Below are 17,483 nucleotides of genomic sequence, written 5' to 3' on the forward strand. Positions count from 1 at the left end.
CTCTCTCACTTTTTGGAGATCTTATTTTGTTTAGATTTTACAGCCCCATATTGGGTGATGTTGAAACTTGTAGTGTTGGCCAGTACAAAGTTGCCAATTGTCGAATCTCTCTCACCGTTTGTTGTAGAATTGAACTATCTATTCCATTAGCTCTGGGTGGCTAGGTAAACCCTATCTCCAAGCTTCTCCCATCCTGTTGAGCGCTCGAACATTCTCAGGCATGCCAAACTAAATCATCCCTAAGAGTCACTAAATGTCATAGGGCAACAATCTTTGATAGGGCATATTTCAAAGCTCGTGTGAGGTATGGATGTGATTCCTAGTGCTACATGACAGTGTTGCAGAGGCCTATAATAACCTCTTTTTCTTTTTGAAGATCTTATTCCATTTAGATTTTGTGGCCCCATCTTAGGTGATGCTAAAACTTGTAGTGTTAGCCAATACAAAGTTGCCAACTATCGAATCTCTCTCATTGTTCATCGTGGGATCAAACTGTCTATTCTATTAGCTCTAGGTGGCTAGGTAAGCCCTAGCCCTAAGCTCCTCCCATTCCATTGAGTGCTTGAGCATTCTTGGGGACATCAAATTGAATCATCCCTAAGAGTCACTAAATGCCATAGGGTAACAATTTTTTATGGGGAATATCTCAAAGCTCGTGCAAGGTATGGATGTGATTCCTAGTGCTACAAGACCATATTATAGAGACCTACAATAACCTCTCTCACTTTTTAGAGATTTTATTCTGTTTAGATTTTGCGGCCCCATCTCAAGTGATGTTAAGAGTTGTAGTGTTGGCTAGTACCAAGTTGCAAACTGTCGAATCTCTCTCACCATTTGTCATGGGATTGAACTATCTATTTTGTTAGCTATGGGTGGCTGGGTAAACCCTATCACCAAGCTCCTCCCATCTTGTTGAGTGCTCAAACATTCTCAGGCATGTTGAATCGAATCATCCCTAAGAGTCACTAAATACCATAAGGCAATGATCTTTGATGAGGCATATCTTAGAGCTCGTGTGAAGTATGGATGCAATTTCTGGTGCTACAAGACCATGTTGTGGAGACTTACAATAAACTCTCACTTTTTGGAGATTAGATTTTGTTTTTATTTTGTGACCCCATCTCGGGTGATGCTAAAACTTATAGTGTTGGTCAGTACAAAGTTGCCAACTATTGAATCTCTCTCATCATTTTTCATGGGATCAAACTATCTATTTTATTAGCTTTGGGTGGCTGGGTAAACCCTAGCCCCAAGCTCCTCCTATCCTCTTGAGTGCTCAAACGTTCCCAGGCATGCCGAACTGAATCATCCATAAGAGTCACTTAATGTCATAGGGTAGATCTTTGATAGTGGCAATTGGATATGTCATCTCATCCAATGATGGAGTCTCATTTTAGAAGGTAAAGGGGTGATCATACATCTAATTTTGAACATGTTATTTTTTTATAGTAATAAGGTAATCCTTGTTTGTAAGGTCAAGGAACTTGAGGTCACCTATAAACCCAAGTTGCCTTAGTCCTAATGAATTTGTTGTTGTTTTTTTTGTTAATAAGTTGACTCAATAAGCATTTTGAGAGTCATTAAACCTTATATGGGTCCTATGTGTTACCAAAAACCACTTGGTTAAGTTCTAAAAAGAGTTAGTGCAAAAATTGCATTTTGCAATAAAAGTTGTTGATAACTTTTTGGCAAATTTAGCAATTTTTTGGACAACGTTGAAATTAACCTTGTAACCAATCAAACCAATAGGTAATCGATTGGAATGGATGTCAAATGCTGAAAATAACCTCTATGAATTTAGAAGAGGCATAAGGTGTTGGTGATTATTAAGTTCTTTTTATATGGCAAGGAATCACTGCTGATGTTAAACTTGTATATAGGATCATTGAATTATTGTCAAATATCATTACTTCCTATTTAGAACAAAAAAAATCATACTTTGTTAGAATGAAACACCACTATAGCTGCATGTTATCACTAAATGGAGTTAGTGGAAGATGTTGATGCAGGGACTTTACAAAGTCGTAACTTTTGACTCAAATCTCGATTTTTTTAGATTTTTTTGGGTTTTCTTCAAAATCTATAGTTGAGGTGGATTCCAACTGAGCAAGCTCTGTTGGGGCCATTTCAATTTATTTTTTGAGAGCCAAAAATTTCATCTTGACCTCCAAATGTCAGTTTTAAAATATTTTAGTTATTTTTTTATTTTTTCTGCTTTGTAATAACTTCAAAATTTCTTTCTAAATTTTGGAGATTAGTTGGCAATTTGCCTTTATGGTTTAAAGGGTAGATATAGGAAACTTTGAATTTTCTTTCAGAGTTTTTTTAGAAGTTACCAAAATTGGCATATTTTTCTAGTTGTCAAAATTTGCCAAATTTGGAAATTTTCTTATTTCTTATTTTGGAGTCAATTGTTATTTAATGGAGTTAGAGATCCATGTAGAAGAAATTTTTGATAATGAACAATTCAGATTTTGAATCTATATTGGGTTTTGTCATGAGTTATTAGTTCTCTGTGAATTGAGATTAGTGTGCTACATCAAATTTTAAGGATCTTCTTAGTTGTCTTAATAGCCATTTCATGGGTTTGAAACATAATCACTTCCCTTTGTGAAGGGTTGTCCAAAAATCAACAAAATACATGTTGTTGCAAAGAAAATATAGTCATAGGATGTTGGAAGATTGTTTTCACTCATAGGATGTTGAAGAATCTCTTGGAAGGATGGAATAGATGATAGACTAAAGTTTGTGAGATAATTATTAAGTGTTCCTTGAAGTTTCTAAGGTGTTAGTTTGAAGAAAGAAGTTGATTATGATCCATTTCTCAAATTTGCTCATTTTTCCCTTATTTCTTCCCAAGTCTTGAATAGGGAAAGTGATCAAGTAGTTTTGTGAAGTTGGGTAGAAGTTTGTTTAATGTTGTAACTAAGTTGGAAAGAGTCTTTGAAGGCACTTAGGAAGGTGGGAAGGTAGTTTTCCTTAAAAGTGTTCTTGCTGGGAATCCACTAGCTTTTGGTGTGAGCACTCTACATCATTTTGAATGAAAATTACATTAAAATGAAACACAAGAAATGTATTTAAAACGTAAACAAGAGAAAAAAGATATATATATATATATTATGATAACCAATAATGTCATACATGAACGGAGATATAATATATTATGAAAACCAATAATGTCATACATTAACAAACATATAATATATTATGATAACCAATAATGCCATACATGAAAAAATATATCATATATTAACCAATAATGTCATAAGTTTAATAATGTCATGCATCAAATATAAAATATCATATATACATCAAATGTATATTGAATATGTCCATTGACATAAAATCTAACATATATGTCCACTAATGCCTATACAAGTGTGTCTATCCCTATATCTTCTCCTTCCCATGAGGGGAAGGAAACAAATCCCTAGAGGTCTTTAGCTTCTCCTTCCCATGAGGGAAAGGAAAGAAATCCCTAGAGGTCTTTACGTAACCTACATGCCAAGATCACCTACATGCAAATAATCCGTCGAAGGGAAACCAAAGAAGAAAGAGGTGGAGCTTGGAAAAATCCTAAACGGACTTGAGAGAGAAGATATTGCAAAACAAGAAAATTTTATTTACTATATGCCTTGAAAATGAGTTGAAAAAATACAATGAGAGAGACCAAATATAAAGGCCTCATGGAAGCTTGTAGAACAAGCTAAAAAGTGGTAGAATATAAGGTTAATAACTAATCATACACCCACAAAAAGGTGAAACATGCTAGAAGGGAACAAACTTTCGTGTTGTCAACAACTCATCACTACAACTATTAACTACATGCATTAACCTAAGTAAATTTAAGTAAAAGAATAAATAATAAATAATTAATTATTTACTCTAATACCCCCCCTTAAGTGCAACTTAGGGGAATGCCTTAAGCTCACAAAACTAAGAGAAAATGTAGAATGGGTCCCGACAACAAGGCTATGTTAGGTACCCATGTACAATGCAAAGAAATGCAACCTCTAAAAATAGGGAAAGAGAGAAAACCACATGGGAAAAACCCTCCCCCTAAAAGAGGTAAGAACCTAGTGAAGGACTAAAGATGCCTCCAACTAGAGGAATGTCCCATAAAATAGGAACAAGGAGTGATCATGAAGAGCATCACTGAAGCATGAAGAAGTCATAAATTCTATCATTGGAAAGAAATTGCTAATTTGAAGATCCTCCATGGAAGAAGAAGGCACAAACAAGTGTATCTATATGGTAGATGATCCATCTCACTGAAATGCATAGGTAGTCAGCCACTATAATCACCTAGTATATAGAATCAACCACTAAATACATAGCTCACACTATTGAGCCATTGAAAAAAGGAAGCATTAGAACACCATAATAACCCCTTCTTAATGCAGATAGGGTGAGATGATAGGAAACTGAAAAGGTGGGCCAAAATCCTCCTATAGAAAGAACCAAGAATGATGAAAGAGTGGAAGAGGTACAAACACCTATAAAGACACAGTGACACTAATGTTGGATGAAGAAAAAAAAGGAAGAGGGAAAAAAAATGAAAAACAACTATCCCCCCATGGTGCTATATAAAATAGTGCAAGTACAACCATCTCAAAACAATGTTCATGAACTTGAAATGCAAGAGTGGCCTTTATCTCAATGCATGTACATAAAAATTCTTACAAATGATAGCTACAATGATTAGAAAAGGAAAAAAGTTGATACAAGAGGTAGTACAACCCAAAACAAAAGATCCCATGCCATGAAAATAATCCTTAGACCCAGAACACCCAAGATATCCACCATATAGAAAAAATGCCAAAAACATGATAGAAAGAGCATGGGGTAGAATTTGATGGAAATGGTAGCATTTCTAAAAATATGACAAAACCATCTTTCCAAAAATATAATGTTTTCAAGAAATGGACATGGGACGTAAAAGATATGCTTGCTAGAGTCAAAAATAGAACTTTAAAATTTGACTATAAAAATGAGCAAAAAAACTATATCAAAACCTAAAAATATCTACACCAATGTCTCCATCTTAGAACTAGCTTTTTGACGCTTGAATCGAGTCGAAAAAATACCTTCGTATGCTCAAGTTATGGCAAAAAAAAAAGTAGGTAAAAAAGAACCTTGGAGAGGTGTTGATGTAGGATGATGTCATGCTAACATCAAAAAACTATGACATTAAAATTGATGAACTCCAAGTTGTTGCAACAAAAAAAGCCATGTAGCTTGCCACATGACACCCACGTGGAAAAAATGCTGATGTGGCAGGTGACGTGGTAGGGGCCACGTGGCAAGTGCCAACGTTGCCATGTGTCACTTGTAGAATACTCCAAGTGTGCAGGAAAATTGCCACATGGGTACTGATTAGGTGGGCACAGTAGAGGAAGTGTGCTAAGTGTAAGACTGGCAGAGGTGGTGGCCTTTGATGTCACCACTGGTGGGGGTGGTGGACAAGCGGCCTGTTGGTGGCAACCGGGCTCGAGCTGCCCTACGATGACGTGACTGACTGCAGTAGTCTGCGAGTTGCGCATGAGCTACATAGCAGTGGCCGCATGGTGGTGTGGTGGTGGCCACTCGACGGTGCCCAAAATTTGTATTTTAAAATTTTTTTCTCCCAAAATTTGTCCGTATAGGTCCGTATGCTCCCGAGACTAAACTTTTTTTTTCCTCCCATAGCAACTTTCTCCAAAATCAAATTTTTTTATATGGATTATGACTGTAATGAGCCTTTTAAACTCAATGGTAACATCTGTTTAGGCCCAAAATGCTTCGAAAAAATGCTCTTCTCCCATATTGAAGAAAAATCACAAACAAACTAGGGTTTGTGTCTCCAAATCACAACTTCAAAAAACTTTCAGCCAAGAAGCAGTAGGGAGGCTCTGATACCATGTAGGAGTTGATAAAATCCAACTTCACAACTTGCCAAGATCACCTGCATGCAAGTAACTTGTCGAAGGGAAACCAAAGAAGGAAGAGGTGGAGCTTTGAAAAACCCTAAATGGACTTGAGAGAGAAGATATTGCAAAACAAGAAAAATATATTTACAATATGTCTTAACAATGAGTTGAGAAAATACAATGACAGAGCCTGAATATAAAGGCCTCATGAAAGCTTGTAGAACAAGCTGGAAAGTGGTAGAAGATAAGGTTGACAACTAAGCATATGTCCATAAAAAGGTGGAACATGCTAGAAGGGAACAAACTCTCGTTTTGTCAAAAAATCATCACTACAACTATTAATTACATGCATTAACCTAAATAAACATAAGTAACAGAATAAATAATAATTAATTAATTATTTACTCTAACAATTGTGTGGAGGGAGATAGTGGGGATGATGGGGTCTTCCTCACATGCTCGCTCATCCTCTTGTTTAGGCTCTTCTCTAACTAGAGTTGATAAAAACAAAGTAGATATGAATCAATAATTATTATACATTGAAATCAAATATATGTAAACAAAAAATTAATTATTTCATTACCACCATCAAATAGTCACTTTGTACATCCACCTTAAAGGCTCACAGAAGATCGGGTGTAATAAGGCCCTACAACAATTCAATCAATATAATCACTTATAAATAACATTTAAAATTTCAATACTAACTATTATAAACAACCACTAAAACTAAGAAAATTCTTTCATACCTCAGTCAATGGCTCTAAACTAGCCATCACTACAACAACTCCACGATCGATGGACTAGCGAAGATGAGGAGTCTCAAAAGTCAACAACTGCATGTCATATAATATAATTTACATGTAACATGAAACATGGAACAAACATAATCAAATGAATTAAATTAACATGAAATAAGTGTACCTCTATGAAGTTCATATCATGCCTAGGCTTAGAGTCCCTTGTGAATGTCGATGGTCTAGTAGAGAACTAATCCTCATGATTTTTTTTTTTGTCAATCCTTCATATGATTACTTAATAAATAAATGTATTAATTTAAATGATTAAATTGATACATACCTCTCAACTCATCAACAAGATGTAAAATGGGGTCAAGGAATCTATACTAGGGCCACAAACACTCTTACCTTGAATTTTGAACAATGTCAATACATGCTAATTAATTAGTCATTCACTATACATACAAAATGTGATCAAATTAGTTTATTATAATTATAATTTACCTATGTGTCAATGTCAAATGTGTCACTCAGGAACTCATCAGTGACTAGCCCATCATCCATATTGTCTCCAACATGACTGCCAAATGTACATAAGGATCCACATGATGTGCACATGTAACTGTGACACACAAAAGGCTCCTCCTCAACTAATGGATTAGTGCAATGAATGAGGGTCTACACCAAAGTATTGATAGTCCTTGGAGTGCTAGTCTCTACACATTCCTTCACAACTAAAGGAATAATCACATGCTCACCCTGTGGCTTGACAATATGTGCCCTAACTACATTAAGGTGACAATGTGCCACTGGCCTCTCAAATGATGATCCCCCACCTCTACCCTAAGATTCTAATATATCAAAATAATTGGGGATCTCCCCAAGGACAAATTCACAATACAATTTCTCTAAGAAATACATTGGAACCTCGTGATAATTGCAGGGAGGGGCACCAAAGACCATCCACCATATATCTCAAAAATTATTTCTAATATCATCATGTATGCACCAATGGATGGGAAACCTTTTAGTTGTATGTTTTACATTGTCTTCTTCTCCAGGCTTTTTAAACAATGCACAAATGCTACCTTTTGCTATTTCCTTTTTAAAAAAAAATCTTTATAGGATAATTTGTTTGCATAATATCTTCTTTGTTCATCCCTCTTAACACGCCAAATATCCAACTAACCACTAACAAAAGCTACATGGGTCATAATGGACTCAAGGGAGGATGCCAATTGTGCTCTTATTGGATTGGTTTTTCCACAAGTTTTCAACCTACCAATGAGTGCTTCTAATTCATGTTCCCCTCTTTCTATTTTAGTCATTATGTTGTCTTGGTTGCCAGGAGGAGATATTTCAATTGGTGGAGGTTGCAAACTTTCTTGCTCTTCTTGTGGAGGGTTTTGATTTTTATCTTGTGGAGGGTTTTGATTTGGATCTTATGGAGGGTTTCCATTTTGATTTTTTTGATCTAGCTAGGGATTTGGCGGTTCATTATTCACATTTCTTGATAAGAAACCAATTAAACTCTAAACAAATAAAAAAATTTAAAACAAAACTAAAAAAACCTATAAAACAATGTAAAAACTTACAAAACAATGCAAAAACATATAAAACAATGCGAAAACAAGAGTAGAAAACATACTATGTGATCCTGATCTTGATCTTTGGTGACAAAGAGGCATTTTGAGTGGGCGGTTGAGAAAATTCTTCAAGTTTTGCAACCCACGTGCATGTTGTTGAGGAGAAAGAATGTAATAACAAAACAAAATGAAATGGGTTGCGGGTTTGCAGCCCATATATAAAAAATTGGGATTTTAAAAAGTATGTGCATGCTTTTAGAATTTAAAAAATTGATTTTGTGTGTCATGTTTTGTCGCACCACAACTTGCTGCACTTACCCAGTAGTAGGGCAGTGACAACATTTTGTGGTTATCTCGCCTTAGTTAAAAATATAATATCTTTTTAAAGGTTTAGGGCTTCAAGCCTCTAGGTTTCTTCATGTGGGCTCTTTTTAGTATTTTGACTTCTACTCCTAAATTAGGTAGTGGAAGAAGTATATTATTTATTTTTTCACTTAAGGGTTTTGGGCTTTTACATTGTAGGATTATTAACTTATCTCTCATGCCACTTTATCCTTCAAATTTTTTATATGTTCAAAAATTGTAAGCTTGGTTGTTTGGTTCTTTGTCCTCTCCTCTTAAAATTTTTAAGACTTTTGAGATCTTGTCAACAATGGGGCATCTTTAGCAATTCAAATTATGATATTCTTGATCCTTAATTCCCCAAATGTGGAGTTAAAATTTTTTATGTGCATCCAAAGTAATTCTTTACCTTTTCCTAGGCTAGTTTGAGGCCTTGTGCAATGTCATTGCTAAGGAACATCAAATTCTACAAGAGACCCAACATTTCTTAGAAATTGATAGACATGTGCTTCAAGATTGTATGCTCTAGCTACCACTATAAATGATTGGTTGCCATTACAATGCATAAGTTTTTTGAGATACCAATGATGTGTAGAGAAACTTGTTTATTTGCATGATTTATTTAATAAGTAATTATTATCAATGAGCAAAGCATTGTACATGACAATGATAGAAGAGGAGAACTTAGGTTCTATGCTTTTGGATCATAGATTATTTCATAATGCAATATTAGATAGCACTGGGAAGTTATAGCCTTATTTATGTTCTTTTTCTGTGGCACATTAGCATTGTGTTTGTGGGAAGGAATGTACTTCCATTTAAGTCAAGATAGAGATCATGTTTTTTTTTATAGATGAATGGAGAATCACTAATCTGTTGACATGATTTTCTCTCAAAAGGCTAGTAACAATTAATCATAGAAAGACAAACAACTAGGGACAAGTAAACAATCACATATAAAACCTACTAAAACAAATCTCTTGAGGTTGACTTAAACTCCCATCTCTTATGCAACAAACACCAGTAACAATTTTCTCAATAAAATCAATTGAAAAAGGAAATATTGTACTCAATTTTTTGGGAATGAAGTCTAATGGTTACATAAACAATTTGTGCAACAAGTAAGTCACAAAAGTTGGAAACAAGAAAGCATGAGGCTAGGGCACATATTTTGTTTTCTAGCCCTTGCCTTAAGGAAATGGTTTTAAGCTAGTTAATTTTTAAGTTATAAGATAAATTTTCTATGCTGCATTAAACAAAAAAATAGGTAATAGGAAAACATGACACCAAAAGGAAATTCAGAATGTTCAACTAGCTCAATAATGCTTGGTAAAACTTATAAAATATTTTGAAACCTCAAAAGACCTTGTTAAAGGAGGAGATACACTTGCAAAAAAAGTAGTCCAAAAGCTTGAGAAAGTTGAATAAAATAAAGCAATGCAAATGTTGTTTCATGTAGATTACCAAAATCACTATTATGATGATGAAGAAAATGCCTATAGAGAAGAGAATAAAATAAGGAACAAATGCAAAGGCAAAAAATATATAAGAATAAAGAAAGTAATGTCTTCAACCATTCAATTTTAGGAAAAATAGGGTCATCATCATAATGAACAAGAAGGCTTGGGTTTCTGAAAATGGTTTTTCCTTGACCGTGAATCCATAGTTTTAGTGGGCTTTGTTTATGGATTATCTCATGGCATAATGGCAGCATTGTCTCTCCTCTCCTATTTGTGGCTTTAAATGTCCTCTTTCTTTGTGGGTATGGCTTCGCATGATACACACCATGGAAATTTTGAGGAAATGTGGACTATTGGTGGATTTCTAACAACAACAAAAAGAAAATTAAGCTTTCACAAAGTCAAATATGTCCTATGTGAATTTGGGCATTTACATAGAATTCAGTCATGTGACTCTTTGTTCCATTGATAATGCACTTTTTCAACACACTATGAACTACCCATAATCTAATTTTCCATTGGCCACAATGTTGTTGCTCTCCCCATTTTGAAGATAGTAAACGAGGGCAGATGAGAATGGTGGAGGGGTGGAAGAGAAACAACTTAGGAGAATATGAACTCTCTCATCTCTGCAATCGCCCTACACAACATCTCTGTTAATTGCATTCTCAAAGATAGTTGGAAGCTTCTAGAATGAAGATTATTTTCTATTTTTCCCAGAAAGTTAGAAGTTTCTAGAATAAATTGTTTGTTCTAATGTCAAAAATTTAGTATTTTCCCAAACAAAAAATATTTTTCTCTCTACTCTAATGAATCAAAAATCAAAAAAGTCTTTTAAAAAAATTCAAAAAAATAAATATTAATATTTGACTATTATAACTTTGTGGAATAGAATTTAATACTACTATTTCATTGGTAGATTGAAAAGTCAAGTTGAAAATATGACACTAAATGATTCCATTAGTTAGCTGCCTACTACAGGAACTAATAATTTTCAGGGATCTATTTGGTATATTTTACTAGCTTTTTGTTTCTAAAAGAGGTGCAATGATTATGATCCATAGTAAGATAGTTTTCCTTATTCCTTTCTATTTCTACTTCAACTCCTTGTTACTCTCCTTTTCCTTGTCCTTGCTCTTTTTTTTGCCTTCTTTTTTTGTGTCTTCTTCATCTTCTCCTTTCTATCTCTTTCTTCTTCTCCATCTTCTCCTTCATCAATTTCTCCTTCCCTATCTTCTCTTTCTTTGTCGTGTTCTCCTCCTCTTTTTTTCCCCTTCTTCTTCTTCTCCTCCTTTTCCCCCCTTTCTTCTCCTCCTCATCTCCCCCTTCTCCTCCTCCTCCTTCTCCTTACTCCTTTTTTCTCTTCTTGTTTTGTGTCTTCTCATCCTCCTATTCCTTCTCCTTCTACTTCATTGTCTTCTTCTTTGTCTTCCACTTCATTTTTAGTCTCCTCTTTAAATAGTCATTCCAAATCTTTTATTGGAGAGTAAATGTGGAGGAATTCTACTCTTGTAAGAGAACACAATTTTTTTTGCGTGTAATCAAGACCAATAACATCTTCTTCAATTGTATAATTTGTGCTTTTTCTGATGCAGGCTATACAAGTATTCAAGATTTATTATAAATATTCAACAAAAATATGGATGGAATAGATTATGTTTGAAAATAAGCTTCAAGGTTCTACCTTTATCATTAATATACAACCTAAATCACTGATCCCTTCACATTTAGATTCTTAATATAATACTAATTAATACACTTATCAATCACCACCACTGATTGTATCCTAAATTACATCATAGCTCTAATATGGCACACATTATTTCTAACCTTAATATTGCATCTTCATTTAACAACATTTCTTGTGTGCATATGTTTGTTGATGTGTTATTAATGACATGAGAACAATATTTTAAGTCTTAATGATTTTAAAATACAATATTGTACTTATAAGTTGTTCAAAATAATTGTTAATTTATGTAAAAATAGTCTTCATTTAGATAATTTATACAATTATTTAAAAATATTTTAATTATCAATTTTAAAAATTAAACTTTAATATAAAACTACCTTTTTTTTATTGGTAATATTGTTTGTATTTATATTAAAAAAGAGAGTGCATTATATCGGTATGGCATCAAGCCTTGCATTTACAACAACCCTTCCCCCTACATATACCATTAGGTAAATATAACACAAAAAGGAGTATTAATGCTCTAAAAGTACAAACACCCACCCATACATTAACCAAACTTTAACCCAAAAAATAGTTCCACCACCTCCATCGTCAGCTACACCTTGAACTAGTTGGTCACTTCCTCCTGAGTAAATGTTGGGGTAGTAAAATCATCCTCCACCAAGAGTCCTTGCTCCATCTTGTAATGCTTTCCCTTGCCTTTCCCTCCTCTAGTAGCAAAGAAGCATCAACCCACATCCTCTCTATAGTTGACACCCCTTCTTTTGGTTGAGATTTCTTCACAATCTTGGTAGAGTTTTTGTTTAGGGGCTAGAGTGCTTTTCCTCATTGTCACCTTCATAAAATCGCACCCCTCCTCCTTTGGCTCCCAAATGTTCGTAGCCATGTAATCCAGGATCAACTTCCATCCCTCAATAGCTTTTGGTATATGAACTCCCAACAAGTTTGAAGATCGCTAAACCACTAGTGGTTGGATAGAGGAATCCCATCCACCAATCAATTGGCAGGCTTCGGTGCCCATTTCAATTCCCACCCCCATAACCACTCGTTCAATGATTTTGTCCAGTCCTAGAAGCCATTGCCTATCAATGCTTGTAGCTACCACCCTTTGAACTTCATCTTTTGATCCCCTCACCAACAAAGCAAATGCCACAAATAGAGAGGCCACGTCCAGATTGAATCGCCTCTTCCAAAAATTGTCCAAATATTCTGGCCCAAAAAGCTATTGAAGAGCCTTCATAAAGCTTGGATCCTCAATAAAAAAAAAAGTGTTTCAGTCACTGCAAAGAAATTTGACCTTCATAAGTCTAAATTTTCAAATCTGAATCAAGAGAAAAATTCACCTCCATTTTTGTCTCTGTGAAAAATAATGACCTTTCCTTAACTTTCACATGAATTTAACATCCTCAAAACTCTTTGGGAACTTTGGAAAATGTACCAAAGCCAACTAGACACTTCATTGCCATGCGTGAGGGATGCTTTGGTATCATGATCAATTCTACTTACCCTAGGGTGGTTAATGTCCTTGTGAGTCTAAGTCATAATGTTTCAGACATCAAAATGCAATACCATGAGTGGAATATTTACTCTAATGGTCATCTAATTTCCTTTCTTAATTTACTCTCCAAGGTGGTGGAAGTCCTCAGAAATTACATTCTGAGGACCCAATATTGAATTGGCACCTAAGTTGGCTAGTTGATCTGCCACTTTATTTTCTTCCCTATAATAGTGAGAAACTTTAAAGTCCTCAAAGTCTAGCAACAACTCCTTGATTTGACAAATGCTTTGATCCAAATGCCATGCTTCCATCTTTCCTTTCTTGATACCATTGATGATGATTTCCGAATCACCTTCCAAATGTATACTTTGACCTCCAATTTTTACTCCTAATTGCAAAGCTTCCTTGGCAACTAAACATTCTACAATATTATTTGTTCCATCTGGAAATCTTTTGGCTTTAAATGCAATGATATTGCCTTTATGATCTCTTGCCACACATCCACACCCCAATACACCTAGGTTGCCCCTTGTGGCCCCATCAAAATTAATTTTGATCCATCTCTCCTTTGGAGGTATCCATAATGCCTTCAACCTTTTTGAGATTGAATTAACCCCAAAACACCCATGAATGGGCATAAAACTACATTTTTAGTGTACTATAATTTTAAATTAAAATTTTCCCACCTTTTCTTTACTTCTTAAATATTTGAGCTTTGTATTAATTTTTATTATTTAAATAAATTACTGTAGCTAATGTTTGCATAAAATGTTACAAATTAAAAATGATATTAGTTTCTCAATTTATAATAGAGTTTAAAAATAATTCAATTTTTAAAGATATTTAAGAATAATCACATTTCTTCAAAATTAAACATATTAAATATTCTATATAAAAATAGCATTATAGTACATATTTGTGATTCCTAATAATTCAAATTTTAAAACATCCATGAACTATCTCATTTTCATTTTACCAATTTTCAAACTATTTTATGATTAGGTATAAAATACATATAATTATCTAAAATTACTTATTATTATATATTAACAATAAGAATGTTTCTTATTATATGTTTTATTATTACAACATTTAAAAAAAAAAACATATAAACAATATGCTTTAAAATTAGATATATAGCAAATAATCAAATTTAATATATATTGATAATCATCAAAATTGAATATTTTAAACATCTACCAAGAATCCCTTTTCAATCCACATGGTTCTCAAAATTTATTATCTAAACACATCTACAACCTTTCTTCAATTACAATTATTAAAAAAAGGATAAAAAATTGAAAAGAATGGTCCATTAAGATAAATTTCTAAATGACCAAACAAAGGGCTGCAAAAAATGATTTTTTTTTAAAAAAAAGTACAAATATAGTGAAGAGATGACCCCTCCATGTTGGGTCAATTTGATTGTATATCCAATAAATCTCAATCATCTTGGTACCAAAAAAATTAAAAGAACGCAACATGAGACTATTGATAGACCATACTGCAATGCCAGTGGATATGGGGCAATTATATGCACCTGTATCAAGTGTTAAATAGTCTAAAGGACTTATATTTTAATTGAAAAAAGGTGCATATAAGTTGCACCATAGACGATGCCTATTGCAATGAGTTTGCAGTGACATATATACTATGTGAATGTATGAATGAAAAAATATCATGGTTGACTTAGAAGTGCAACATGCTAGATTTCGTGTGGAGGAGTATTAGCAATCCTAACGTCTAATTTGGTTTCTAAATCATTTATTTGTAGTCTAAGATCACATCTATAGATGTAAAATTGATTTGAATCAATTCTTTGGATATATAATTTAACATTGTTTTTTTTGTTTTTTTTTTAATAAAGAAAATGTATATTTAAATATTGTTTCTTTTTTGGTCAAGTGTTTTGATCCAATTAAATACAAGTTGGCATTGTTCTATGTGTTATGTTGACATATTCAAAGAACATTCATTTTGACAAAAATATTTAGGCCAATTACTTCGATGACCATCTCAATTTTGAATTTTTAAGAATTAAAAATACATGTTTAAACATTGGGATATTGCTATCAGGATTCACTATGTGGTTTTTGAGTCAAACTCATTGGCTCATGTTTCATGAGTAGTGGTTCACACAAACTCATCTCTCATGAGAATGAATGGAATGCCTAACACTCATTGGATCTAGATGATGCTCACTGAGGTGAAGCATCGAGACTTCTTGGGAGGTCACCCTTTCAAATACTACTCTAGCCTAGGAGTGCTTAACTATGAATTTTCCTAAGCCATGGTTAAATACTCTCTACTTGTAACCCCATTTGCAAAACCTTACAACAAGTGTTTTGTCTTTTAAACCATTCATTACAAAGCCCCTTAAGCTCATCAATTGATAAGTAGGAGATATTTTTCCACAAGTCAAATCATGATATTGTTATCAAGATTCAATATTTTTCAAAGGTACATGTGATTCTCAAACTGAATCTTTTTTTCTCTTTTCTTGTATACACATTCATTCTAGTAGTCGGGGTTAATTTTTTTGCATTGTGGGAGGTGTTTTGTATATTTTTAAAAATTATTTACATTAGTAAACTATAATTTTTTTCAAAAACTAATCCAAGACCTTCTAAAACAATGGTCAAGACTTCTTGTTGTCTAGAACTTCTTCCCCTTCATAACTTTCACACATGGAAGTCCCTAATGACATTGCTTCTTTAGTCAAAAGGGTTTTGGTCTTGTTTAGACGTAGTGCAACCAGTTTTACAGAGGTATTTTGAGGTTGTGTAACATAGGAACAAGATGAATGAGTCAATGTGGTTTATTGCTTTATAGGTATCCGACAGTCTACAGTTTCATCTTGATGAGTGCAATATCCCTCTAGCTATATGGACTAAGCTTGATGGCTTGTTTAGTACAGTGAATGAGTTTAGGGAACTTTAGATTGAGGTAGAGCTTACCTCTCTTGTACTGGATTCTTTTCTTTCCATTGAGGACTTCTTGATGAAGTTCAAACAACAAAGATCTTTAGTAAAAGGTTGTGGGAAATCAAAACTGACACTGAGTACATTTACTTAATTCTTTCTAAGCTTCATGGAAAATTTTAGATTTTTGCTTCTACCTTCCATTCCACCATGGATACTTTGGGTAGTATATTTACCATGCCATCCTTTGAGGTTCTTTGTGATTGTTTTAATCAAGATATAGCTAAGCTCTCTCAATTGGATTCTCTCACAGGCTTACAAACTTATCCATTGGTAGCTCTGACATCTTCTAGAAGGAAGGAGAAGAAACATCAATCACATCCTATAGAGTCTAGATTGATTCTAGCCCTCACATCACATCAAGACCACCTCCTCCTACAGGGGATAAACCAAAGCCAGAAAGATCTAAGTGTACTTATTATAATAAGCCCAATCACGATGAGTCACATTTCTATGAGAAGAAGTTAGATGGCTATGCCAAATAGGTCTCAAATTTGTTAGCTTTCATTCAAAAGAGTAACATTGATATTCCTTCTACTTCTTATAGATCTTCTTCATCATCATCATTTTAGTCAGATGGTAAAGACATAGGAAATGGTAATGCACTATGTACAACTACTACTCCACATTCTTCTAGATGGTTAATAGATTTAGGTGGTTCATGCCATATGATATCTTCTCATTATTTGTTCTCTTCTTTTGAGGCTTCTCCTACTTCACACATTTTTTGGGGGAAAAATCACTGTTATGAATGTATGTGGGAAAGGTTCTATTGAAATTGATGACAATACATTTCATGATGTACTATGTGTTCCATCTTTTTCCTCTAACATTCTCTCTATTTATCAGATTACACACAGTGGGACATGGAAGACAATTGAGTTTGCACAAGATTCAATTCACATCAAAGATAGCAAGACATGCAATATTGTTTCTATGTGGACTATTGATCATTCTTCCCACTTATACCCTTTCTCTCATTTTGGTCCACCATCTCTACTATCAGAGGCTCACTCTTTTTCTTCACAAGAGATTACTTAGGTGAAGTTAAGTCACTTGAAATTATGTGTTGTTCCTGAGAAAAGTGTTATGACTTCTACACCTCCACCTTCTATTCAAATTCCATCTATTGCACATGATTACTCTTTAGCATTGCCTACAATTGCAGCTCCAGTCATTGACCCACCTACTGTAGTTGTTGAGGATATATCAGAGGACACATATCCCCTCTTAGATGAAAGATTCAACACATCTATTATCCCAGTTCTATT

Source organism: Cupressus sempervirens, chromosome 6 (assembly GCF_028749045.1).
Source record: "Cupressus sempervirens isolate cs-2001-9-10 chromosome 6, ASM2874904v1, whole genome shotgun sequence".
Taxonomy (NCBI): domain Eukaryota; kingdom Viridiplantae; phylum Streptophyta; class Pinopsida; order Cupressales; family Cupressaceae; genus Cupressus; species Cupressus sempervirens.